The sequence below is a fragment of the Ptychodera flava genome, chromosome 22 (genome assembly GCF_041260155.1).
Source record: "Ptychodera flava strain L36383 chromosome 22, AS_Pfla_20210202, whole genome shotgun sequence".
Taxonomy (NCBI): domain Eukaryota; kingdom Metazoa; phylum Hemichordata; class Enteropneusta; family Ptychoderidae; genus Ptychodera; species Ptychodera flava.
This window is the reverse complement of record NC_091949.1, coordinates 11,209,779-11,215,967: the sequence shown is the minus strand read 5'-3', so window position 1 is coordinate 11,215,967 and position 6,189 is coordinate 11,209,779. Positions and strand designations below refer to the sequence as shown.

Below are 6,189 nucleotides of genomic sequence, written 5' to 3'. Positions count from 1 at the left end.
AAGTAATTTTCGATATAAACTTTGTGGTATGGGGTAAGTTTTCGTCATATTCCATGAAAACTATATCAGATATGGCATATAACAATATGTCATTTTAAAACGTAGTAAATTAGCTTTTTAATGATACCAAATAACATGGTTATGTAATAAAATAAGCGCAGCAGATGACTTATAAAAGACAGATTTAACAAAAATGCATGCAAATCTGCAACACTAATATTTTGCAGTACCCTTCAAAATATGACCGCTACAGCTGTAGAGTCCTAATATTTTTTCTGTTAAAAGTCTATTTCATATTTCTGACATGTCCCTGTACCAAATAAAACAGATTTAATAGCAAAAACGGCCAGATTTTTTGTGTCAAGCTAAAAAAATTGTAGAATTTTGTTTTAGCTATGACTGAAATTTTCAATGTAAACTTTGGGGTATGGGGTAAGTTTTGGTTATATATCATGAGAACTATAGAAGATATTGCATGTTACAATATGTCATTCTAAAGATTAGTAAATTATCTTTCTAATGATACCTAACAAACCAGGTTATATTCAAAAACAAGCTCAGCAGATAACTTATAAGAAGACAAATTTAACAAAAATGCATGCAAATCTGCTACACTATGATTTTCCGTACCCTTCAAAATATGACTTTACAGCTGTAGATTCCCAATATTTTTTTTGTTAAAAGTCTATTTCATATTCTGATATGTCCCTGTACCAAATAAAACAGATTTAGGTAAAGGCGACGAATTCGGACGCGCACACGCTTTAGAACGTTTCTGCGCAGATTTAACTCCAGCCTGCCGCAAATGGGTTATTTTGCAGCGCATGTATTTAACATCACCTGTCATTGTTGAAATTGCGCTTTTACCTAATTTTTTGACCCAGTCTCTTAGAAATACATGTGACCTTTAACCTTGTCATATTTTGACCCCTAGGAAGCTGGTTTTTATTCAATATGAGCGCAAATTAACATTTCTCTCCCATTTACTTGGCGCATATACCCATTCACCTGGAGATATTGTAAAAAGTAGCGTGGTGACACTCTTTATTAAAGTGTAAACTAAATGGTATTATGTCAGGATTTTATTCGCCAAGTTTGGTCAAAATGACACCATTCAAAGCGACAGGAAGAAAGTTCGAAAATTATGTAGTGATATAATTTCGATATCGTCATTTTGTAATCGATACTTATGTTAAAATTTCTTTACAAACATCATGAAAACTATACATTCGATAGATATTGATCTTAATCTTGGTATTTATTAAAATTAACTCATTTGCTAAGCGTTTTATGATTGCTTTCTTTAGTTTAAGTGAATTATATCATTTTTATTTATTTCTAACCACGCCATTTTAACGTCCGTTTCCATGGAAACAAGCGTCGTGACCCCCATTTTTTATTTCAATTTTGCACTTGCACAACTTCCAAGAATATTTGTGCAAAGTTTCAAAAAACTGACACCACAACTTAATTTTGACGTAATTCGTAGTACTTCACCTTAATAGCAAAAACGGCCAGATTTTTTTTGTCTAGGTAAAAAAATGGTAGAATTTGATTTTAGCTATGACTGCAATTTTCAATGTAAACTTTGGGGTATGGGGTAAGTTTTGGTCATATTTCATGAATACTATAGAAGATATTGCATGTTACAATATGTCATTCTAAAGATTAGTAAATTATCTTTCTAATGATACCTAACAAGCCAGGTTATATTCAAAACAAGCTCAGCAGATAACTTATAAGAAGACAAATTTAACAAAAATGCATGCAAATCTGCAACACTGTTATTTTGCGGTACCCTTCAAAATATGACTGTTACAGCTGTAGATTCCCAATATTTTTTCTGTTAAAAGTCTATTTCATATTCTGACATGTCCTTGTACCAAATAAAACAGATTTAATAGCAAAAACGGCCAGATTTTTGTGTCAAGCTAAAAAATTGTAGAATTTTGTTTTAGCTATGACAGAAATTTTCAATGTAAACTTTGGGGTATGGGGTAAGTTTTGGTTATATATCATGAGAACTATAGAAGATATTGCATGTTACAATATCTCATTCTAAAGATTAGTGAATTATCTTTCTAATGATACCTAACAAGCCAGGTTATATTCAAAAACAAGCTCAGCAGATAACTTATAGGAAGACAGTTTTAACAAAAATGCATGCAAATCTGCAACACTGTTATTTTGCGGTACCCTTCAAAATATGACTGTTACAGCTGTAGATTCCCAATATTTTTTCTGTTAAAAGTCTATTTCATATTTCTGACATGTCCCTGTATCAAATAAAACAGATTTAATAGCAAAAACGGCCAGATTTTTTGTGTCAAGCTAAAAAAATTGTAGAATTTTGTTTTAGCTATGACTGAAATTTTCAATGTAAACTTTGGGGTATGGGGTAAGTTTTGGTTATATATCATGAAAACTATAGAAGATATTGCATGTTACAATATGTCATTCTAAAGATTAGTAAATTATCTTTCTAATGATACCCAACAAGCCAGGTTATATTCAAAAACAAGCTCAGCAGATAACTTATAGGAAGACAGTTTTAACAAAAATGCATGCAAATCTGCAACACTGTTATTTTGCAGTACCCTTCAAAATAGGACTGTTACAGCTGTAGATTCCCAATATTTTTTCTGTTAAAAGTCTATTTCATATTTATGACATGTCCCTGTATCAAATAAAACAGATTTCAGATAAAGCAATGCATATTTTATTATGCCTAGCTAAAAAATTGGTAGAATTTGAGTTTTACTGTAATTTGCAATGTTAAATTTTGGGGTAAGGGGTAAGTTTTGGTTATATTTGACAAAAACTGTAGAATATATTGCATAGTGCAATATGTCATCTTAAAGAGGAATAAATTCCCTTACTAATGATACCAAACAAGTGAGGTTATGTTAAAAAATGAGCTCAGCACATGACTTACAAGAAGACAGATTTGACGAAAATGCATTTGGCTTGGAAAATCGTGATTTTGCGGTACCCTTCAAAACATGACCATAACAGCTATTGCGTCCCTATATTTTTTCTGTTAAAATTCCATTTCGTATTCTAGGGATCCCAAGGGTTCTGAAAAATACAGGTTTGTTATCCTGTGGGGGGGGGGGGTGCACGTAGACCCCCTCTAGCCCACGGACTACTTTATTGGCCAGCTGAATACATGGACAGTTCAACATGCCATATGGACTAGGAGAAGAATGCAGTTGTATAAACTGAACAAAGGTACTGTCAAAATTATCAAAGTTAATACAACTTCTGTCTACGGGCAGTGTCTCTGTCAATGCATACTGGCAGTGACAGTGACATAGCTCTGATGCTGACTCCCGGCTCCGACTCTGATGTAGTTGGAGAAGAGTTTGGGTCATTTGACGCTCATGACAATGAAACATACTTGTACACAGGCCGGGAGCAATACAACATCAGCAACAGTCTGACAACTGGGTGCCAAATTTGAATATGTTAATGAGCTTTCCTTTCGAATTGTCACGTGATATCTTCACTGCATCGCGTCCGTTGGCCCGTCATCAGGCCATTTTCTCGCTGCTGATTTTAACACTTTCAGACCTCGGAGACGAAGGGAAACCAAACAAATGCGTTTTATTCAAAGGTATGTGGACCTGTGTGATTTTTAGACGGAATTTCGGCGAATTAGTATGCCTTTGCGTACAGACAGAGAATGCTGCACAGCTGCGATCGAGTATTTTTCATTGTGGGACGAACTGTAGGGCCATACGATTTTCTCAAATTGATGGCAATTTTCAATGAAACTTACATCTAAATATTAGTTCTATTTGAAAAATATTTCTGTTCAGGCTGTAATTTTGACTAGCGACCACAGAAACGTGAGCCGAAAATGAGCATCGAAATCCAAGATGGCGGCGGTCTTTACCAGCTACTTTTAGCGAGGGCAAGTACTGTATTAGACGACATCAAGTGCGTTGTCGTTGTACTTTTCGCGCACTCAGTTGTTAAAAAAATTAAAGTAGACCATCCAAAGTATTTCATTATATGAAGTGTAAAAAGAGTTATTTGTAGGGATATTTTGATGAATTTCAACCGTAAAAGACGTCAAACCTTCCCGTGACATATCGATGGAATGTGCATACATGGCTTCACGTGTTTCTGTGTATGCCACTGGAAGCAAACTTTAATCGTCTTTCTTTCCTTATTTCAGATTTACACCCGTTTTGCATCGAAGAAAAAACATTTCTGAAGATATCTGACAGACTTGCCGTGTTTTGTGGCGTGAAGGTTTTTGATTAACGCTGGTTGACGGTAGAGTCGATTGCGATTGGATTTTTAGTCAGTTTATCACACTTCACGCGGGTCTCTTTCGACTGACGCTCAAGCCGTCGTTTCTGTTCTGTGGAAGGACTGTATGTTTTCCGCTCAAGAAGCCATTAAAACAAGGGAAAGCTGTTTAACAGTAACATTCTGTATTTGATCTTGTGCATTTTTATTTTATTAGCTCTGACGAAAGTGGATTGTGGTTGGTGATTAGTGGTTATTTCCGGAGAGCTTTTTTATTGGTTTTCCTTCTTCCCTCCTCATTCATCGGCTTACTTAGTCAGTTCTGACATACAGTGTGACTTGTCTGACAAAGTCAACAATATAGTTGAAGGCATTGTTACAAATAGATTAAGGCTATTCATAGTAAGAATGAAGTATAGACAGGATATTTTTGGGCCTTGAAGGTAAAACGGCTAGATAAGCTCAGTAAGAGTGAAAAGGATAGTTTGTCGGGGAAATTATGGGTCAGAAAGCATGTTGATAATGATTCTTATCGCATGTGCAAAAAAATCAAGAGAAGCATCCTTCTGAACAGTGACAGTAAGAAAAGTCTTCTTAACATAAACAACTTGTTCTATGAAATTGGTGTTTGTAGATTACCATTGACAGTTGGTCTTAAAAAATTAACAATTGGCCACTATGCGACTGACAAAATTGCAAAAATTAGCACATACTCTGACACCTTTATCATCTACCTTAGGCTCGTTAACTGCTAAACATGTGCAAGCCTATATAAAAATGCTCAAATTGCTCAGAGGGTTTACTTAGTATACAGGCATAAAAAAGAGAAAGTACAGGAAACAAACTTTTCTTGCAAAACCAGGAATTTGTTGTTATCAGTTCAAAGACTTACAGATAAGTACAAATGTGTCAGGTCGTTAGCAAATATGAAATTGAAACAAGTTTGTAGTGAATCAACTGACTCTGATTAGAAAGCACTGGCAGATGTATGCAACTGCATCAACAGAAAGGAAGCAGCATTTTCTACTCAATGACATTGAAACAAAGTTACGGAAATCAATAAATATGATGTCTGCGCATGTCATACAAGTCATCAGTGAAGACCATATTTTCAAAGTCCGTCTCTAATCAAGTCATGTTCCAAAATTAAAGCGTAGAGTTGCACAAATCACAAAAATGAAGGAAGATGATTTCAAACTATTGTGTAATGGGCGACCCTTGATACACAGAATACCGAGCAAAGGTGGTGTAGTGAGAGTGCACATCTCTGGCAAGGGAGGCGGTAAACCCAGGGTCAAGGAAGCTCATCCAGATAAAACTGATTGTGGCCCTTGTGGTAAATGTGGCAAGGTTTCTGCAGTTAAATGGTATCATAAGACAAAAAAGGAAGAAAGATACTTGACTTGGTTAGAAAAAAACTATGCCATAGCTGCTAACATGTGTATCTGTAATGCATGTAATCATGTCCTTGACAAAGCATTTAGTCAGTACTTAGAGGGTAAAGATCCCACACAAAATGTGGATCTAAGGCGAAGACCGCAAAGCAAGTGTACAGTTTGTGACAATGAGAGTGTTAAAACAAGTAATATAGATGACAAACAGTTGTTTAGGGCTTTGTTTAACTTTGCTGTCAATGATCCTGAAATAGAAATACCAGTACATGCACCTTTGTGTGGAGAGCATTATCCCTTATGGGCAAAACGGCACAGAGTACATTGTGTTATGCCTGAGTGTAATCGGTGTCTGTATGGTCAGGTTAGACATCCACCTGATGTTTTTTTCTTGCTCGATAATTTTAGAGAGCAAGGGGATTATCCAAATTTGGCATTGAAATCAGACAGTCCTATATGTATGAGTTGTTATATGAAACTCTATCGTTTCACCAATGCTCTCAAACAAACAACAGCATGGTCATGTTTCTGATAATGA

General features: G+C 35.4%; 1 long non-coding RNA gene across 1 annotated transcript; it reads left to right on the top strand.

The window, feature by feature from the left end:
- The first annotated feature begins 3,488 nt into the window (after positions 1-3,488).
- On the top strand, positions 3,489-4,439 carry LOC139122291 (uncharacterized). The gene is made up of 2 exons (XR_011549426.1): positions 3,489-3,616; positions 4,184-4,439. It is a non-coding gene; the product is annotated as an uncharacterized lncRNA (long non-coding RNA).
- The last annotated feature ends 1,750 nt before the right edge of the window (positions 4,440-6,189 follow it).